This window comes from Schistocerca piceifrons, chromosome 11 (genome assembly GCF_021461385.2).
Source record: "Schistocerca piceifrons isolate TAMUIC-IGC-003096 chromosome 11, iqSchPice1.1, whole genome shotgun sequence".
Lineage (NCBI taxonomy): Eukaryota > Metazoa > Arthropoda > Insecta > Orthoptera > Acrididae > Schistocerca > Schistocerca piceifrons.
In genome coordinates, this window is record NC_060148.1 from 1,243,933 (window position 1) to 1,266,343 (window position 22,411).

Here is a 22,411-nt window from a genome sequence, read left to right on the forward strand (position 1 = left end):
CAGCCCCAGCCCCAGCCCCAGCCGCACCGCAACCCCTCGCCCAGCGTCAGGTAGGCTCCCTGCTGCTTCTGTGTCTCTGCTAGGTGATTACACTGTTTAATGAGGGCATATTGTCACCAAAGCTGACCCTAAAAATGTCACAAAAAGCTCTCGTTACTAACTGTGTGAAGGTGTGCGGGTGTCTCTGTAATGAAAGTATCAGGTAACGGTGTCTGTCCACGAGTTGCACAGCTGACAGTGTATATTATCAGGTCCCTAGTCTTATGAGTCTGTGTGGCCCTACTAATTGAAATACTGAAAAATCTGTTACCAACTGTCTGCTTTGACCTGTCACTTCATTGAGATGACGGACACGGGCGTATCTCCTATATCCGATGTGGTAACTGTAACGTCACAAATTCGACAAAAAAATGTTAATCCAAACAATTTGCTGAAGAAAGTGCAACTAAAGGGTTGCCCGTAAGAATTAGGGGTTTTGGTTGGGAAGAAAGAAAACAATTAATTTTCCTAGCTTCATACAATACCCAAACAAAAAGATATGCAAAAATCGTTACACAAAGGCCACGAAAATAACCACGAGATGCAATATTGTCACCTTCGATTGACTTATTAGGTTAACTCGACCTTACTGTACTAACAGATGGTTGACCTACAAAACTGCTGTTAGAAAAGTCACTAACCTGGAAAACCAAACCTCACTGACAAATTTTGGTATCAGAAACTTCAGCCGACCTCCGTTACTAGAAGAAAATCTATGTTACTAGGAAGCTGTAACTCACTGCAAAAACTGGTCCCGAAAACATCACTTCACCTGTGTCAGTAGAGCAAACTCCACAATAACTGACAAGTGTAAATAAACATTCTTAGCTACCAAACTGAAAAAAGCAATCCACAAATCCGTATGCAGTTTCATTAACATTAATTTTCATATACAGCTTAATCACAAGCCACTACACAAAATACACACACGACATACTTTTTGGAACAAAAAGTTAAAAATATACTTACCCCTCCCCTCCCAAATAAATAAAATCAACCTTCATACAGAAAAATCTGCACTAGAAAGGAAAAAAGGGGAAGAAAAAAAGCTAAAACGTAAGAACACATCAAGAGGCAGTTGAAAGAGACTGGTACGTCTTAAAATCATTGGAAAGCACTGAAACGTACATCTACTATGTAGCGCCAGATATACAGATTTTTCAATCCAAAATTTTTCTTTCGCGTCCGTGTAAATTTAATTTTTTTTTTTTTTTTTTTTTTTTTTTTTTCCCAAATTAATTTACTCGGCATGAAAATGAAAATTAACACGGATTAATAACAGGGAAGACAATATTGTTGTAAATTTCATGCATGTAACATCACAATTAAAATGAATGAGAACTAATCCAAATTCATTTTCTGATGCTATTAAGTGATTAAAATAAGATAAAATATCCAAAATCTATAATAAATGCACTTGTATCAAATCCGGAGATTGTAAGTCCTGTCACGGTCGCCAATTGTAGTGTTTCCTTTCCTCGGGGTTCTGCCGTGAAAATATAAAATAGAAAATGTGATTGGGTTTTGAATTTTGATGGAATAAGTTACGGATAAGGCGGACTTCGTATTACTGATTGAGATAGTTCTGTAATTTGACCGTGCATGGCAGACCGGGTCGGCAACACTACAAAAAGCGACTGTACGGAAATAGGATCAGAAATTAGTTCAAATTTACCTTATAAGTCTGTTAGAAACGTAGTATTAATTATATTATAGTCTTCGTGGCTGTCTTCTTAATTTTCTTGTAGTATGACCTGTTTTCATTGTTCTCCGTCTGTTGAAAATTTCTCTATGTTGTCACTGTCAGGATCAATTTACAAATTCGGGTATAACCATTTCGAATCACCATTGAAACAACTTCGTTTCGTAATATAATTTTAATTTCCACCCAAAAGCATATTTAACAGAGCGCCGAAAATACACGTCTTTCGTATGAAGACGAGAGAGAGAGAATGAATAATCAATTAGTTGTTAAAAACAAACACCTACGCAAAAGTAAAAAGAAGAACAAAATTATTTATAAAAATCTGTCGCTGGCGCAGCGCTCTTCCGCATGCGCGATCGTAGATTATATCTTTGTATTGGCGGAGGCGCGGTGGTCAAAGTACCATTACAATGCCTCCTCTACTGACACGCTCCGCAAGCGAGCGTGGCAGTATAAGAAAATAAGAAATTCAAATATTACAAAGAACATTTCTGAGCACAATGCTCTTTGCATATCAGTCTTTGTATACAGTCTTTTTGGTGAGTATCTTCTTTAGGAGTCGTAACATTATTGTCTTTGAACTGCGGCGTATTATCGTTGCTTAGAACAGCGTTTGAATTCAGTTCACATGATTCGTGTTTGTAATGGAATTGATTCGAACAATAAATGTTCTATTATATTGCTCGAATGTCTTTAAACGTAGTATCGGATTCTGAGTGTGTGTGTACTGCCTGGATCTCTTGCGTGTGACTTGAAGAAAATCCAAAGTTTGTTCATTGTGTCAACACGTAATTGTGGTCTCCAGCAGCCGAATTTTGGTGGCGTCCACCGGGGTATAAATGGTCAATGAGGGCACAGGAAACACCTCACTGCCTACGACAGGTGATGAGCTTGTCCTTTACACCAACCTGAAGACCTGCAGGCTTCCACTACACCATACACTTCAAGGCATATTGACACTACGTAAATATTTCTTGACCAGTGTTCCATTACGTTGGTTTCTTCTTTGCATTTTCAGTTCCATTTATATGAATCATGTACTACACGCACAAGTCCTTTGCAGTTCATTTACATCTCCTTAAAATACATTTATTGACATAATAAGTACATTAATATACAAATATTTACAATTAATCATTACATGAGATATTTACATTGTTGTCGTATAGTACATATACAGAATTAAATGAGAAATATAGTAAATTTTTACGTTACATTCAGTATCATTGTGCTGACATCTGAATTACATTACATTCAGATTGAAATATACATTTTATTTGTTGGCTGATTCCTTTTCCTTTCTTTCCTTTTTTGTTTCTTTCCCTTTCGTTACACTTGCAACATTTTAAAATAGTTTTGGCAACTCGCTAGAATATTCAACTTAAAATTCATCTTGCCTCCTGGAATAAAATTTACACATATTTCGAGCTTCAAGACAGCCCTCTGTAGGAGGATAGGTTCATGGGATGGTTGCTAACTACTTCATAAATACTAGTAAAGTCATCCCCAACAGTGGACTACACAAAATAAAATATGATAGACGAAATGCATGTTTACTTAATATAATGTAACATTCCACGTGGTAAAAATATATCTAAAAACAAAGATGAGGTGACTTACCGAACGAAAGCGCTGGCAGGTCGATAGACACACAAACAAACACAAACATACACACAAAATTCTAGCTTTCGCAACCGACAGTTGCTTTGTCAGGAAAGAGGGAAGGAGAGGGAAAGACGAAAGGATGTGGGTTTTAAAGGAGAGGGTAAGGAGTCGTTCCAATCCCGGGATTGACTTACCTTAGGGGGAAAAAAGGACGGGTATACACTCGCGCGAACACACACACATATCCATCCACATATATACAGGCACGAGCAGACATATTCTGCCAGTCTGAGACTCGAACACGGGACCTTCGCCTTTCGCGGGAACATGCTGTACCGTCTGAGGTACCCGAGCGCGACTCGCGCCCCGTCTTCACAGCTTTACTTCTGCCGGTACCTCGTCTCCTACCTTCCAAACTTTACGGAAGCTCTCCTGCAAACCTCGCAGAACTGGACTCCTGAAAGAAAGGATATTGCGGAGACACGGCTTAGCCACAGCCTGGAGGACGTTTCCAGAATGAGATTTTCACTCTCCGGCGGAGTGATACGAAACTTCCTGGCAGATTAAAAATGTGTCCCGGACTGAGACTAGAACTCGGGACCTTCGCTACCCCGAATATGAGCAGTCCTATTCACTTCTCAGCTGCTACTCTCTCTTCCCCAGCCGTAGAGCTCTTTCTGCCCTCCCGTCCTCGCAGACTCGGCCCGATAGGAAGCGGCTGACGACGTTCGTTCTAGTGACCACTTCCCACTGTGGATCCACCTACTGCGAGGCAGATCGTTCGAACGGGAACCTCCGAATCGGACAGTCGGGAGGGCCGACCGGACGCCGTTCGGCCAGCTGGCTCCGTTCGAACACTGGGACCGCGTCCAGGAACGGACGGACCACATTACGCACGCGATCCGTAGTGCTGCCGACGTACCCCTCACGAAGTCTCGGCACCGTGTCGGGTGGTGGCCTGTACCTCGGTGGGCTGACGAGTGCCGCACGGCAATACGGGCGGGAGTGCGGCTCTCGGACGGCGAGCAACCTCGCAGCCTTTAGAGCTGCGGGGACCGACACTCGACGTACAATTGAGGAGAGCGGGAGAAGGTTGTGGTGAGCTTTCCCGGACTCCGTCAACTGTTCCACTTATTGTACGTTAGTGTCAGAAGGTTTGCGGAGAATTTCTGGTAGACGCAGTCGTTAACAAAAAACGGCAGTTCTGAAACGGGGGTGTCTTTAGACGGTGTCTGGAGTCGTCGCTCGGACGAAGGCAGTGCATTTTGCTACGACTACTGGCAATGTAGTACGGGATCTCACTTTGCCCGCTACCGTGCGACTGTAGAGAGGGCGTCTTAAACTTTAGATCCGACAGTTTTGACTCCTACAACTATCCTCTCTCCTGTGGGAGCTGGAATCGGCACTGTCGGCGACTCGTACGCTGCTTCCGGTCACGACCGAATCCGATACTGCGTCCTTCGACATTTGCCTCCGTCGACGCGGTGTAGTTGTTAATAAAAAAGAAAAAGAGAAGAAAGGAAAAGAAAAGGTTGAAAATGTGGGAACAAATGGTGAATAAAAAGGGGGTTTTAAAATCGTTAATGACCGAGAAAAAAGGGAAAGAATGAAATGCAAAAATCTGCTGTCGCTGAGCACAGTATCGCAAAATAAACACGGAATAATGTTTGAGAAAACTAAAGTCTCATCCCGTGGTTACGTGTGCTCTCATTCTGTTATTAAAGAAGCAGAAGAAATTACAAGGTGCGAGAACAACTGTTACGTCAGTGGCTGTCGATACTGAGAAGACTCGGAGAGATGCACTGAATTGTTTACGCGACACCACGAGGACAGAAGTGGTCACAGTGTTCGGCACTGTGATTAAATGATTATACTGTACAGTGCAGTACTGAGAAAATTGTGAGAGTAACTGTTTTATCTGTCGGCTTTGGCTTTAAAAGGTGTCGCAGCAAATAAATTGTCACGCGTGACCGAAGAGGACCTAGCGGAAAGCATCGGAATTAAAGCAGCCAGTGATTTACTTTGACAGAATGTGGATTAGGCAACAGTACGCTTCGAATAAATGTTGTATAAGTGAGGGTATAAAAGTGCAGTCAACGTCGCACTGCCGTTCCGTGCACGGGACCGGCGTACGGAGGTTTGGTGCGTGACACCACTCGGCTGCCGAGACAGCGCGAGTGTCCGTCTCCTCGTAGGCGATTCGAGATCTGGTCGGCCTCCGTTACGGTCCGACCTCTACCGCAGCGAGCAGTTATTTGCGACCCCACCGTTCTTAAAATATTTTCAGTATTGAAATTGCCTTCTACGAAAACCTATTATTTTGATTACAAATATGTGTTCCGAGTGTCTAAACATCACAAGAGCTGAAGTTTCGTGCTCTCGTGAGCAGTAGATTGGGAGTTATTAACATTTCGTTGATGTTTGATAGAAATTGAGATTATCTGTAGGTCAAACCTATGAACACGAGCTTTGTTGCGGGGGTTTATATATTATTTTTATTATTTTCTAGTCTAGCTCCATAACACGAAATTGAGGATCCAATCTTCACGTTCATGTTACGAATCAGTACGAGAAATTACACAAGAAAAATTAATGATTCATACATTTCCAGAAAAAAAAATGCAACACTCTCGAGGACAATACAATTTTATTGACAAGGGATGTGATAGACAGGCGAAGTGTTATACGAAAAATTCTGACCGAATTAAACACACGACACAGTAAACGGTGCTCAAACAGCTGTGTCGGTATGCAGTTTAGCCCCCTCCAGTGGCAACATGGGCACTTACTCTCAAATGCGAACGACGGTAAAGGTGCCAAAGGGTATCCGGCAATAGACCGCCATGAACACAGTGCCCCATTTTGTCGCAATTCGGCAACAGGTCTCACGGGCCCCGGAAGACGAGTTAGTTCCCGCTCCGTCCCACCCCGTACGTTTTCGGTCGACGAGAGACCCGGCGAGTAGCGAGTTGTGTCGTAGCAGCTGTATGTTGGCGTGCACCGTCCTCTGGAAAAGTACACCACCTTCCTGCCTAAGAAATGGCCGCCGCACGGGATAGTGTGCAGTGCGACACAGCGCGCACCACTACTTCCCTCTGCAGAAACGCCGAGTCGTAACTGACGGGCCCCACGCCGAAATACGCAACTCGCCGGGTGCGAGCCGTACGGGGGAACCTACTCCCCTCACCGAAGATGGCGGAGTGCCGTTCCGATCGACGCTCGACACTTTCGCGACACCGGAACGGTCGTGCTCGGCGGTGTCGGCGGTAGCCCATCTGGAGGCGTGAAAGATTTCGGTCCCGCTGTGAGCAGACCGTTTGCGGCGGTCCCCGGTGACACTGCAGGTGCAGCACGTGCCCCAGTCTCGTCCCCGCTCGCACGTCTCGACGTGCCTCCGTGTTGAGCGGATGTACGTAATCTGGTTTACGGGTGTTGAAATATTCCACAGAAAACTAACAAAAGCTGTGGCACACTGCCAATAAATTGTTCCCGATGCTTGTGGTAGTCCGTCAGTATAACAGTCTGACTGAAAGCGGGCCATTTGAACGGCCGAAATTGTACGACAGGAGTACGTAGTCGTTGTCAGGGTACGATTGTGCCGTAGAGTGAATGTTGCAAACAGTGTTCACCTCCAAACTCGGCACAGTTACTGCATGCAGTGTCAAAACGGACGGCGCGCAGACAGCTCTCTCTAGTGCCGTACGGTCGCCGTTACTGACACTGCGGCCCCTCTGTGAGCCTATATTATACCACAGTGCCACTGAACGCAGTACTTAAAGTGTGTCATATTTATTTTCCTGCCAGTGTAAAATTTACGCAAGTCCTATGCAGACGACAAGCTATTGAGAATATATTAACACAGTCGACAATAGGGAGTGCGTCAAAAAGAATCGACCAGTTGTAAAAAAAATTGTAACTGTTATGTCAATTGAGATATGTGCGTGAATGACGTACTGTCGGAGAGAGAAAACTCTCGAGTTTTCCACGGTTCCGGCTAGGCAGAAGCTGTGTGTGCCCACTTCAGTTCCAGTAAAAATGGTGTCAGGACAACAGGAGGCGTTTTGTGTTCTACGTTTTGTGCAGTGCAGGCCAGTAATAACTGTTCAGCGTGCCTTTTGTACTAGATATGCCGTGCATCCTCGCAGACCATTAGACAGTGGCACGAACAATTCCGAGATACAAGTTGCTCGTGTAAAGACAAATCTCTGGACCGGCCCCGAGTGTTCGACACAGACGTCGAACGCATCCGCCGTGGTTTCGCGAGCGGCCCGCAGAAATCCGCTCGCTGAGGGAGAACTGCAGTTCGCTGCAGACTGGAGCTGATGTGCGAAGCGTTCCGAGCAATTCTGATCGGTAGGTCGTAGGCCCGAGGCGAGGGGTCGGGTTGTACACATTGCTATGTACACTGTGTGTGTTCATTTTGCAGAATGCCTTCATCCTTACGGTCCGACTAGGGAAATACGTTTAATGCTGCATCCTCTACGTAAATTTTCAACCTAATTTGCTTGCCCCTATTCTGTGGCTCAGGAGTGTGAGAAAATAAATGAAAGTTCTCGATATCCCTATGTAGTCGTCATTTTATGCTGGAGAGCTGTGTTTAAATATCGACATGTACTAATTGTGCAACCTTTGTGTGTGTATTGCCGTAAGATTAATAAATAATAGTGGCTCGGTACAGCATTATTTTTCCAAACGTATATATAGAATGCTGTCACGCATTGACAGTAAGATTTTGCAGTGCCCGTGTTGTCGAGATGTCGATACGTTGTACTTCTGAACGACACAGGTTCTGCAGTATCGCACTTGCCCACAGACACTGGGCAAGTGACTTTCAGTTAAAATGTCTCGCTTGTACGGAAATATACGTAACGGATGTACTAGTGCAGGTAGCTGAGACACTGTCGACGACATACGGAAGTTTGAGCCCGGCTGCGAGTCGTGCCCGGATATCCCGGCAGTGAGGTGATGTATCAAATCGACTGCCGCTCCGGCACAAATTTTCATTGTCGTCATTTGATTATACGTCTGACGGTTGTCTGTACTCACAACTGTGAAAACGTGCATTGACATTTCATGTATTGACAAAGTTTTTGCAGATTAGGGGACACAATAGCTCCTGATTTTTTGCTATTAAAAGTTTTCATCAAAGTCTTGTAAGATTGTTGCAGTTACTGATAGTATTGCTATGCTAACTGGTGATACTCCACAATTGCCACACAGCAACTTGCAGCAGTCTCTGTGACTCAGATTGGTTATTAAAATGAATTAAATTATTCTCGTTCCGATAACTTAGGGAGTGCAGCCGGGTGACATTATCGACAACTGCCGATATTTCGGCAGGAGCCCACACTGCCATTTTCGAGGCAAAAGTAAGTTTACAGTATGTGAGAGAAGTTTAACCTTTCCAGAGTTTCTCTGAAAACGGTGGATTTAAATTCCCTCGCACTACTCGGTACAGGTTCGTCTCTCGTCGAAATATTGGCAGTTGTCAGAGCTGCATTGCAGTAAGTTATTTGAATGCAGCATATGCTAGGGGAAACTCTAGTTTTAAATTATTCCTTTCATTTTTAACTGTTTTTGTATCCTTATCGGGAACTGATAATTGACGTCGTGCTTTCAGCAGTGCACAGCTCGTAGATCTCCGTATCTCGCTACGTGTGAAAATGTTTTTTTGTGTCCACTGGACCTCTTAATTACTTCAGGATTGTTATTTCCACTGCTGCAGTTGAATTATTTTTTAAATAAAAGTTTTCAGCTAATAGTTCATCACGTAATAACAGATTAATTTTCAACAGTTCTCAAAGATTTATAGTAGTTCAGTGTACACACTGCTGCTACATATTACATTAATTCACAAAGGTATGAAACCAAACACGGCTAAACATGAACAGATGTGAAGCATTTACAGTGTTGCCTGTATTTTTTCAATTTACCTTTTTACGACAGTCGGCAACGGCGTCTCGACACGACCGGATGAGATTGCTCGCGGGGAACTGCTATCGGATCGGCAGTAAGTCGGTCCGGTGTCTGCGAGCCGCACCGGAAGGTCTCTCCGCCGGTGCAAAAACACCAAACACCTGTAGTATTAACTTACTTACTGTGGTGGCACTATTTATCGTCGGTCGAAGTAAGAGGCCGTACTCAGTGTACCACGTTTCTCGACGGAGACATCGCTCGTAGTGCTGCAGATCCGGTGTGCTCACGTGTGCGTTCTGTCGGCAGGGCGAGTGTCCACCAGGCGGCGCCCCCGCAGTACGCAGCCTACCAGCCGGCACCGCCCCCGCCGCCCACCTCCAGCCCCGCCTCTGCCGCATCCCAGGTGAGCACTGTCACGGGACCTCTCGTTTTTTGGGACAGTACAGGTGACGACTTCTGAACGGTGCGAGTCTTCAGTGTTTCCAGGCGCGTACTGTGATTGTGAAGTACTCCGGCACACGACGGACTCGTAGTGGCACACGGAGCGGCGTACTGGTGGGACGCTGCAGCAGGTGCTCTGTCCCACGTCCACCCTCTAGTGCGTCTCTCCGCTTACTGGTGCATTATTGTGACAGGCGCACGTGCTCGACTGGAGTCGTGCCTTGAGTCTTGTAATTTTACTGGAGTGTATATAATGACTCATTTCAGTGTGACACTACATCTTAAATGATAAAATTATTCTTCCTGTTACTTTTGAATTCCTGAATGTTTTTTCATTAATAAACTGAAGATATAAATAGGACTCTATTATTAGAACAACCTGTGACGTGAAAGTGAGCAGCTATTAAAACTGAAAAATTTCCTAATTATATCAGTTACCACAGAAATTATGTAATCTCTGAGCTCGCATCAACTTTATGTGACGAAAGCAATTTGTTGTGAAATGTTACTTAACAATTTATAACTGCTTTTGTTCTCGGCTTTAGTTCGGCAGTTGCGGAATGTGTCGACAGAGAAAAAAGTGTGTCGTCAGCTGGCAGTTTTCCGTTCGCTACTCGTCACACGTATCGTGTCGCTCTGTGTAGCGGAGGGCACTGCTGTCCGATTCTTATTTTGGTGTTGGCTTACCGGTGACTGGAGCTTATTTCACTTCTGAAGGTGAAGTTCGAACTGTCGAAACCGGTAAAGCGCTGCTGACGACTCACTTCTTATCTGTGTCACAATTTTTGACTGCTTCAAATTTTAGTAACTAATTTTATCCTGGCATACGTTAGGTTGAAAACTATGATCAGTTGATGCAGTTTTATTTGTAAACAACTGATGTAGTTTTATTCATTAATTCAGATTCGTAACTGAAATTAAATAACTCAAACGGTTCGATTAGATGTCGCGTAAAAGGTGCTCGTGTACTTATGCCAGCTATTTGTGATAGCCGACTCTTCTCAAACTGGCATCCGGTACATTACAGTGGGTTACATTTTTATATTTATTGCCATTACAGTTACAGAGAATGTACAACTCGCTTATGCAATTTCAAAATTAGGAATTCGGAGATTAGGGACAGTGAACGGTGGGATCTGCTCAGAACCACCGGAGGCTGGCCGACACTGAGGAGGGAAAACATTACGACCGTCAATCGTCAGCTTTCGCGATCGATATTTGCGTTATTGTCGACATCTGTTTCGCGGGTGTAATGCCGCGATCCGAGGCCTACTTCTCTGCCCGACCTTTCGTTTTCTGACACCGGGGGCGTCGTCGGAGGCTTTAACGACTCGAAAAGCGGTTACAGTCCCGAACGAGCTCTGCGAGACGAACTGGTCGTACGGGGTGTCCCGAGAGGAATGCTCCGTATTTGCGGGTATGAGAGGAACGAGCATTCTGAGCAAAAAGGTCTACTAAACGAAGCTCATAGAATGCGCCCGTTAAAGAGCTACTGGCACACTTGACATTGTGAAACAAATCAGTTCTGCTGCATGTTCTTCGCTTTCTGTGTATTGGGAAAGGGTATTATGCGCCAAAACAAGAGAAAAAAGTTCAATAAACGTGAGCTCTAAAGCCTCTAAAGCGCATACCTTTAAGAGCTCTGTGGACTTGGCCATCTCGCTACTGTGAAACACATATCTTCTGATGAACAAAGGCTCATAGCTCCTGAAGTGTGCTTCCAAAATACGGGAAGCAAAGATTTGCAGTAGAAGAGTTTTGTTTAAAAAAGTATCAAAGATGAAGTCGTGCTTGTATCTCTTACGGTGCGCATTATAAAGCTCACGGACTTTTCAACTCTGAAATGATCATTTTATGTCCCTGAATATTGACCATTTCTTCTGGGACACCCCGTATGTCCGTAAGTCCTCTTTTACACCTTAACCTCATAACCCTCTGAATACTGCGGACGGGTTAACTCGCAGTCTTCCGCCACTCTGCAGATGCCGAGGATCGTGGCCCCCGTGGTTTCCTGAGGTGCTGCTGACTCATTCGTGTGTCACGTTCCACCAGCTTCTCACTGCCGTGGACAACTTACATCGATATCTCGGTGGATAAAATAGTTAAGAGTATTTATCGCACAATGCGTGTGCATCTTTCTGTGCTGTCGTTTGCAAGAAATTGTGTTTCGGTATCTTCGACCGTTTACGAAGTATGACGATTGTTATGACCGTACGATTTGCAATTTTAGTGAATGATATCTTATTCACATTTCGTACACTGCAATATACAAACTAAAATCGACTACAGGCAAAGTTTACAAGTGCATTTTTACAAGTGCAAAATCTTTAAAAATTCGTGCAATGTTTTCTTAATTTTGGTGCAGCACAGTAATTCTGGTGTACGACGAAAAGAGATTCAGTCTCGTATTGAGCAAAAATATGGGACTGTAAGAAGTGAAAAAATCAAATTTTTTCACCTAATAGTTTTTCTTAAACAAGTATTTTGTAGCAGCCAGAATGGCACCTCCCAGCTCAAGTAGCAGTATTTGGTGAGCAATAGGGAATGCAGAGAGCGCGTCGGTATCAGCGAAAGGGTTAAGGACTTTTTCCTGAAGTATTTCCCTGTTTAGCAAAGTTACCCCGTGTAGGTACACGTGCACGCAGTCAGCATTTGTTTTAGAGAGTGACAGGTCTGGCAACTCTTACATAAATACCGTGTGCTGCAGCTGAATACACCGAAACGACTGATGTCATTTGTAGACACCGGAAACCGAACGGTCGGAAATGCAGAGCAAACGTGGGCACCGCACATATGTAGGACACGCAGGCGACGTGAGTGTTTAACACTTCGGCTTAAACTGGTTTCAGTTTTTTACCAAATCTGGTCAGTTACATTCTCGTGCAAATTCGTTTAGCATTAATGGCACATTTAGCACCGGACTTCCCCGTGTCATAGACACCGTTCTCGTCTGTGCCGTTCGACTTGAAGAGTATCACTTACGGATACAATTCTCGCACGACGAAGAAGTAATCTCAAATCTCGGAAAATAATGTGAAGGTCCATTTATTTACTGAGGAAATGGCATATACCTGCACAATTTGAGAAAGAGAACGGTGACACCCGTTATCGGATTTCCAGCACGGACCTCGGTCGGCAATTGCGAGTCGGCCACACGTCCCGTCTCGACCGTGCGGTCTCTCGGGACGAAATCTGCGAACGAAAGTCTGCCGAAGGACAAAATGGGAGCTGCGGCCGGGCCGCCACACTTGCGGAGCTGGCACTGGGAGCGTGGCTGCCACACGTACTCGTCTGATGGTGAGCGGGACGTGTAGCTTGAACGGGTGAGATTGCTGATACGGGCTCCTAACTTTCAAGATTACGTCCCAAAAGAATATGACAAATTTACAATTTCGTAGATTGGATACCACCTCGGTAAAGTTCGTGACTTCGAGCACCCTGCCATTTATCGCACCAAATAGAAATTCTGCCCGAGTCGTCCCGTATCCTCGGACAGTCACTCGACGACTGCACTGCCGGTACACTACACACGGTGTCATGGGAGAACGGTTGCAGATTGCCGCTCGCACGTCCTTCAGGTTATTTGTGTGTGTGTAGAGAACGGGCGTGGTCGTATCACACTTCCCCGGAGCAGCACTGACACTACCCTTGTCTCTGACGAGCGCTTGCTGTTGTCGTCGACGGTAGAGTTTTCTCATTTTCTTTTGAGTGTTTAGAGTGGATAAATGAGTGGACGTCAGGTTTGAATTATTTAATGAATTTGTACACAGAAAATTGACAGTGGAGTACGTTCAATTTTGTATAGAGGCTTTGCGTGAAAATGCTTCTCGTTTGTTGTCTTTTCTCTTCTGTGCAAAATTCTTTTGACAGCACAGATAAAAATGTGTACAGTTGTGAAAGACGTAGCCGCGTGTCTGGGAAACAAATGAAAATGATAATATGCAGGAGGGCTGTAACTAATTTCTCTTTCTGGTCTCTTCAAACAGCCGGCTGCGTACATACACGCTTTGAGTTACAGTATTTCTTTTCAGTGGAAAATGCGACAAAGTGCAGACCGTTTACACATTCCGGTTCACGACCTGCCGTTCATTCACAAACACGAGTTAATCTCTCACTCGACTGTCGATAACAACTGTGATCGCCTTCACTCTAAAGTAATTGTCTGTTCCTATGTCCGAAGAAGTAAACCAGGGTGTATACGACCCGGGATATCTGGGAAAAACCCAGGAATTTTTTCATACGTGAGAAACCCGTGAATTTTTTAGAATTCTGGGAATTTTTCGTTGTTTTAGTTTTCAGTTAAATTTTTGTAATTTCGACTGGTAAGAACTGATACTCTAACAAAGTATATTATTGTGTCCCGCTACTGCAGAATAATACTGCAGCATTAAAACATGAACGAGAGGAAAAACAAAAATAAAACTTAAATTGCGAAGGAAATGAGCCGTATAAAATAACACAGTGCTCGTACAAGCGTCTGCCGACAGCAAAATGTGTCAAAGGCTTTCGGAAGACTATGCAATACTTCGTAACAACTAATTGTCTCCGATGAGCGTGACGTCACAACTGTTTGCATTAGACTCATTTAATCGATTACGTGCAGGCTTTTGCACACGCACAGTAGAGTCACGTACGAGTAGTACCTTCTCCCACTTCTGGCTACAGAAATATGGCTGTTGGCTGTGTAAGCAGCAGTAGCAGCAACCTGCCACACCGTACCCTGAAAAATATTACCGGCACACCCGAGCTGCCAGATTCACGCGTGCGCTGCAGACCCGGACATAGTGGGGGGTGAGAGCAAACCGGGGTATGTGAACCGGGCAGCAATTTCAGGGGGAGGGGGCAAATTCATATTCTTGAGGGAAAAAACCTCGTTTCACAAAGCACCTAGCATCCAGCGCACGTCAGTCTATCGATTATTCGCATGATTTTGAAATGCACCCCTGCTGGTTTTTGAACACATTCTAAATTCGTTTCTGAATGAATTATAAGTTGATTTTTGAATGCATGCAGAATGTATGTGATGTTCCTGCTAGGGAATGCTTGGCACACCTAGACAAAAACTTTCCTACAGACAAAACGGGACGAGGCTATACGGGCTGAGCTGGGCGGAATAAAGCCAAAGTGGTGAATGCCACCTGCTGCTTGTTTATGTGGTGGATTCGGTTTGCGAATGTTCAGCGTTGTTATAATTACTAGCGAAATCCATAGATTCGGACTAACAGAGTGGAAATAAATGACTAACAGGAATAATAGGTAAGAAAGATTACGTATTATCTTGTCAGTGTATCCAAGAAAGTGAAATTTTGACAGAAAATTTTTGGCCAGATCGCTACACTAGAAAGGGCCAGTTGTAGGCCCCAGCTAGCTCCATTCTGGGAGTAGCGCAGAAAACGCATTGTACGAACACGTAATAACACCTAACTGGAGAATAATTGCTGGATAATTAAACCGGTGATTATGGCAGGGTCAGTAAAGTTAACTGGAGAACGAGTTTTGACAGTGGTAGGGATAGTTACAGTATTAGTGATGACAAGACTGTTTGTTAGAATGAGGAAGGAGAAGTAATGGGGGTATTACACAAATTACTGAAGAATATGATGATTCCAAATTTATACAAAAATTTTGTTCTACTACTTTTCGGTCCCTTGCATGAGAAACTGGAGCATATGAATGAAATGTGAACTATTTCCTAACGTAAAGCTGTTTGCTTGTAGTAAGCCAAATAGGTATTTCGTATTGGTACTTCGTGAATTATATTCTGTTGTATTATAAAAATGATTATTATTGCCAAAACAGTCTCGCTTATTTGGTGTGTGTTACAATTGCTGCAATGTTAGAAAGGCCTATTTTGTTTTGTTCGGCACACAGTGACAAAATAGACGTAATCAGATCGAGAAACCACACCAGTCTTGGGTACTATTTGTATTAACAGCTTTTTCAGTATTAGACGATGACATTTCTATTTTTTGCATAGCAAAACGTTTGACGAACTTTGATAAGGTAATAGTTCTTTCACAGAAAGGAAAGCACGCCATGTAAAGCTGTAGCAAGATTACAGAGAAAAATCGCTAGGGCCTAAGGATTGAAGAAGTGTGTATTTTCTTCTTGCCTGTCTCTTGTCTTTACTGGTTTTAGGTATCCTATATTTAATTTTGTGTCACTCACAAGAACAAGTTATTAGCTAATAGGCAATAAAGACTCCAGATTTTCTGAAGAGTTCTTGTTCTCCTCCTCCTCCTCCTCCTCCTCATCATCATCATCATCATCACCATCACCATCATCATCATCATCATCATTTAAGACTGATTATGCCTTTCAGCGTTCAGTCTGGAGCATAGCCCCCCTTATAAAATTCCTCTGTGATCCCCTGTTCAGTGCTAACATTGGTGCCTCTTCTGATGTTAAACCTATTACTTCAAAATCATTATTAACCGAATCCATTTACCTTCTTCTTGGTCTGCCCCGACTCCTCCTACCCTCTACTGCTGAACCCACGAGTCTCTTGGGTAACGTTGCTTCTCCAATGCGTGTAACATGACCCCAACATCTCTGCCTGTTCACCCTGACTGCTACATCTATAGAGTTCATTCCCAGTTTTTCTTTGATTTCCTCATTGTGGACACCCTCCTGCCATTGTTCCCATCTACTAGTACCTACAATCATCCTCGCTACTTTCATATCCGTAACCTCAACCTTATTGATAAGGTAACCTGAATCCACCCAGCTTTCGCTCCCGTACAACAAAGTTGGTCGAAAGATTGAACGGTGCACAGATAACTTAGTCTCGGTACTGACTTCCTTCTTGCAGAAGAGAGTAGATCGTAGCTGAGCGCTCACTGCATTAGCTTTGCTACACCTTGCTTCCAGTTCTTTCACTATGTTCCCATCCTGTGAGAATGTGCGTCCTAACTTGAAACCGTCCACCTGTTCTAACTTTGTTCCTCCTATTTGGCACTCAATCCGTTTATATTTCTTTCCCACTGGCATTACTTTCGTTTTGGAGATGCTAATCTTCATACCATAGTCCTTACATTTATGATCTATCTCTGAAATATTACTTTGCAAACTTTCAATCGAATCTGCCATCACAACTAAGTCATCCGCATATGCGAGACTGCTTATTTTGTGTTCACATATCTTAATCTCACCTAGCCAGTCTATTGTTTTCAACATATGATCCATAAATAATATGAAAAACAGTGGAGACAGGTTGCAGCCTTGTCTTACCCCTGAAACTACTCTGAACCATGAACTCAGTTTACCGTCAACTCTAACTGCTGCCTGACTATCTATGTAAAGACCTTTAATTGCTTGCAAAAGTTTTCCTCCTATTCCATAATCTCGTAGAACAGACAATAACTTCCTCCTAGGATCCCGGTCATATGCCTTTTCTAGATCTATAAAGCGTAGATACAATTCCCTGTTCCACTCGTAACACTTCTCCATTATTTGCCGTAAGCTAAAGATCTGGTCCTGACAACCTCTGAGAGGCCTAAACCCACACTGATTTTCATCCAATTTGTCCTCAACTAATACTCGCACTTTCCTTTCAACAATACCTGTGAAGATTTTACCCACGACGCTGATGAAAGAGATACCTCTGTAGTTGTTACAATCTTTTCTGTTCCCATGTTTAAAGATTGGTGTGATTACTGCTTTTATCCAGTCTGATGGAAACTGTGCCGAATCCCAGGCCATTTCAATTATCCTGTGTAGCCATTTAAGACCTGACATTCCACTGTATTTGACGAGTTCCGACTTAATTTCATCCACCCCAGCTGGTTTATTGCACTGCAATCTATTGACCATTTTCTCCACTATCCCCTTGTACGTCGAAATCTGAAACATTACTGACCGTATTTTCACCTACATTGAGCAACTCTTCAAAATATTCCCTCCATACTGCCCAAGGCATCAACAGGATTCACCAGCAGTTTTCCTGACCTGTCCAAAATACTTGTCATTTTCTTTTTACCTCCCTTTCGAAGACTGCTGATTACACTCCAGAATGGTTTTCCAGCAGCTTGACCCATAGTCTCCAACCTGTTTCCAAAGTCTTCCCAAGATTTCTTCTTGGATGCTGCAATTATCTGTTTGGCTTTGTTTCTTTCTTCAACATAACTTTCTCTGTCTACCTGAGTTCTAGTATGTAGCCATTTTTGATACACCTTCTTTTTCCTTTTACAGGCTGCCTTGACTGTGTCATTCCACCAAGCTTTGCTTCATCCTACCTTTACACACTACTGTTCAAAAACATTCTTTACCCACTTCTAGTACTGTGTCCCTGTGCTTTGTCCATTTCTTTTCCAATGACTGTAATTGACTATATTCAACTAACTGGTACCTTCCTGAGATCTTGTTCTCCTGGTTACAAATAATCCTATCCAGTATTAATTGCGAGGGGTCAAACTGGATGACTGGGAGCAGGAGAGGCACTACAGAACATTTTAATTTCCACTGTCCTGAAATAGTTTGATGGCATCCATCACAAAATACACACGGTTGAGTTCCACAGAGCGAAATAATACGACAACGTGTGGTATAAGATGGTTGTTTGAAGAGACGTGGCACTGCACTGAACACTTAGGACCAAATAACGCGTCTTACATTTCCTCGAAGATATATGTTTTATGTATCAGACTCTTCAGAGAGATGTCCGCTACAAAATGAACTTATTTTTGAACAGTTTTTGATGTTCTGGTGCACATAGCAGTGTGAGTTATAGTCGGGGAGTGGGTAGTCTGCACGTGACCCGTGTTTACATTTAGTGATTTTTCTGTTTCCTCTTTGTTTACTTCTCTCACGTCAAATGAAAACAAGATGGATTTCTGTGGCTGGGAGCTATCAGGTGAATTAAAATACATTCGCATAATTACGGAAGGTTATAATATGTTACTCATTTCAGATTTTATTTTATTTCCACCTTTCTGACAGTCAAGCATTAATTGCCTTGCAGAACAATGAAGTTATTTTTGTTGGTTTGCTAAAGAAATTTTGCTTTTATTAAGCTTTCCTGCTGAGGCAGTCAATTTATTTGAAACGAAGTGTTTAATTCCACACTATTGGCTACTTTAAACTATTCGCTGCATTTCAAGTGCACGTTTTCATTATCTAGCATGTACGAAATTATAGCATAATGAAGAACCAAACATGAGCTAATACAGTACTGGCACTCCAAGAAAATTTACGTCCCGAAAACCAAACCAAAAAGCTTAATATCAGGTCGAGGCCTACGTCATTGGCAGTCTGGACATACGAATGTGCGCTTTAAGGCGAACTATGCATTTTAGTATGATTCACGAAATTCCAACACTCTTGGAGTATCCTCTGGTGTCTTGTTTCTTTTCTGACATAATTTAAGATCTTTTAATGTCTTACACGTATGAACATACGTAGCTGCGCAAGCACGGTGACACCTCTTATCTGGCGTTCTCTGGCAACTGCTGAAATTAATCTATTTCTAACAGGTCGCGGGAAAATATTGCGAATTGTTGCTCGAAAAGCTTCATTTTCAAAGTAAATTTCCTTTTACGCAAGATGAACTACGTGTGAGAATGCACGATGAATCTCTTAAATTGCAGAGCATTTACTCTTTTTTAAAAATCAACTCTTTGATGACGATCCATTTAGAAGAATTTCGAGCCCAGATGACCAGAGATTTACATCGGTATTAAAAATTTTACTGGCGTATTTGTGTGATGTATCTTAAATTGTAACATGCGCTTAACACATCAGCATTGTATGTGAAACCTAGCTTCTCTTGTAGCTTATGAATGTTTGAGACAATTATCATATGCGAAATTTTTACTTCTCTTGTAGCAACACTATGTATATTAATTTAAACCGCTGAATTTTCCTGTTGGTGGAATCAGAATTTATACTTTCGTAATACAAAAATATGCAGTTTATCTGTTGCTGCATGTCAAAGATCTTTCCAAAACGTGTTTTTTCCCCTGAGTTCCATTTTCTAAAGTGCCGGGAAATTCTATGCTGCTGTATAAAACCATATCCATTCAAAGGATAAGTTTTACAGTTCCAAGGGAAAGTATACTGTCACACGGAAGAAGTGTATTTTCACCCGGGAGAAAATGTATTTTTAACCTGAAGATTCGGGAAAAACCTGGAATTTTTTTTTTCTTTGTCCACATATACATCCTGTAAACAGAAACACACTCTGTGCGGCACCTGCCGTGGCATCAGGATTTCAGCCGACCGACCCCGTCTGCCTCGTGTCGCCCGAGGCGTATCTCTCACAGGATAGTAAAACACAAAATGAGCATCAGAACGTACTAAAAATATTATCCGTGTGTAAATAAGAGTGCTTCTCGGACTACTTGCACATTGTCGTCCCTTTCACTCGATATTAAATTTCCAAAACTTTAGTTCTGCCGAATCCCGTACCTTCTCAGCTGTACGAAATGCGCAGATCGGCCTGTTAATCGGCGTTACTACTGCCGGAGACTCCCGTCGGCAATTCGCGGCCCCCGCACGTGTCCTCCGACCTTCGAGCACACGGCTCACCGGCCCTCTCTTCCCGTTTCAGATGATGCGGCGCGACAGCGGGGGTAGCCTCCCCGACCTCCACCACCCGCTGCCCCCATAGTCCGAGCGGTGGGCGGCGCAGCCGGGGGCGGAGAAGCGCGTGTGGGGCGCACTGCTGCTGCCGTCACCACCGCCGCCGCCGGGGCCGCGCTCCCCACCCCCGGGGCTCTGGTGACCGGGGGCAGCGCGCACTCGCCGCCGTCGGCCGCACTGCCGCCGCCGACTCACTTCGGCACCTCTCGCTAAATATTCAGTACAACGTTTTGCTCTGGTAGCGAACTAGTGAAGATGACGTGCAAACATTTCTTATCGTTAGTGCCGTAGTATAGTTCTGCTAGCCTGTTTTTGTAGATGGCATTCTTCTGTAATGTGTAAAGAGGAAAGCTTAAACGTGGATCGTGTCAGAAATTTGCTCGTCACGTCCGGATACGTTATTCTCACTGTAATTTTTTTCACTACGATATGTATTCTTTCTGTTTCTCGTACTTTTTCTAATGACTGAGGTCTGCTTTCTCCTTTTCCTGGGCCCAACTTTTGCATTTGTGTAGTTTTTTATTCTGCGGGGATTCGAGAAAAGTAGACGAGTGTCACGTACGTAAGTGGAATTCTCACTCTGCCCATTCACTCCTAATTCTGACATCCCATTTGGCCCGGCTCGTAATTTGAAGGCCGTTTTGTCGGGCACGCATTTATGAAGTAAGTGAAATGTTTATCGGATTTGTTGGGTGTCGTGAAATAGACTCGTTACCGTAAGGTGTTTCATCTGTACTAAAGAATGGACACTTCGTATGTGTCTATCGCGAAGAGTTAAGTGTTGCTTTCATTATGGCTGCTAAAGATATGAAGTCTTTTCTTTTATTATAAAATATGAGCTAGTTTCCTTTTATTATACAGAAGTGAAAGATTCGTAGATAAAAATGTAAAAGTTCTACGAGGAGCGAAAATATCCCGGAATTGGGCTTCATTTTAAACACAGTATTTTTGAGAAACAGCCTATGCATTTTCCATCATCTAGCAGTGTTCAGCTGCACGTATCACGTTTATTGCGCAATGATGTTGCTTAAATCAGGGATGTTATACCTACTAATGTGTTTCCAATCTGCTAACTAGCTGTGTGCCGGTTGTAAAAAAATAAAATATTTCTAGACATTCTTTCTTTTTATCGTTTTTACTTGTACACTGGTAGGATATTTTGCAGTGTTACCACATTGTGCACCTCACCTCGGGTCTTCATTTGCCCTTTCTTCTTCTTCTTCTTCTTTTTGATTGTGACCCCTGTCAGCAATATTTGAGAGCATGCATAAATTTTTCTGGGACTGCCTCTTTTGAGAGGGCTGCCGCTTTCGAGTGTCTTCGGTCGCTTCTGATGGATTGAAGTTTTGTAAAGTCTTGAGCTTCTCTACAGAAATGTAATTTCCACTGTCTGGAGTGTACTATAGTCCTTTGCTCTTGTTATCCAAATTTCCCTACTGCACAAAAATATCGAACTAAAAATAAAAAAGTAATTTGTGTGTCTTTTGTATAGAGTTCCTCATAGCTTTTGCACTGACCTGGCAAACTAGCTTCACTATTCCTTCTTTTAATGTAGGATGACACATTTCTTCTTCGGATACGGAAAATTCGGTGCAAAGAAGTAAATAAATGAAATAGTGAAGGCCCGATATATTGTTTTTAGGGAAACGTCGAGTAAGGGATGGACACAGATTAGTGTTTCCTGTACAATAGTCACATCCTAGCGTCGTTAGTTTGTTCTGAGGTGAAAACGGAACTTCGACATCACTTCACACCTCGGTGATACTTGTCACTGTATCACACACAGCTGCCAACTGTTCGAGATTTCCTCTTTAATTCACCACTCGAGAACGTCGACGGTGGATTGCCGTGCGTCGAAAAATGGATTTGATAAAATGGAATGCCAGAGGTGACTGCACATTGGGCACAGCCGAGGTATCAGAGTGAAATAGTGGTACTGTAGTAGAGGGTGCGAAGGAAACAGTGCGCTACACTCGACAAAAGAAAGGACTCGTGCTCAGTATTGCGACAGAGCACTCGATTCAGGAGTTAGTGCCGAGGCAGCATTACGCGTTGTCAGTTGCAGAGCACATAAGAAATCGATTGCAGGTACTGAACACCACAGGTCCCCGTCTGATCTTACCTTCG

General features: G+C 43.4%; 1 long non-coding RNA gene across 1 annotated transcript; it reads left to right on the top strand.

Moving 5' to 3' along the window:
* Positions 1 to 10: 10 nt before the first annotated feature.
* LOC124719950 lies at positions 11 to 20,685 on the top strand. The gene is made up of 3 exons (XR_007006026.1): positions 11 to 50; positions 9,572 to 9,668; positions 20,253 to 20,685. It is a non-coding gene; the product is annotated as an uncharacterized LOC124719950 (long non-coding RNA).
* Positions 20,686 to 22,411: the final 1,726 nt, after the last annotated feature.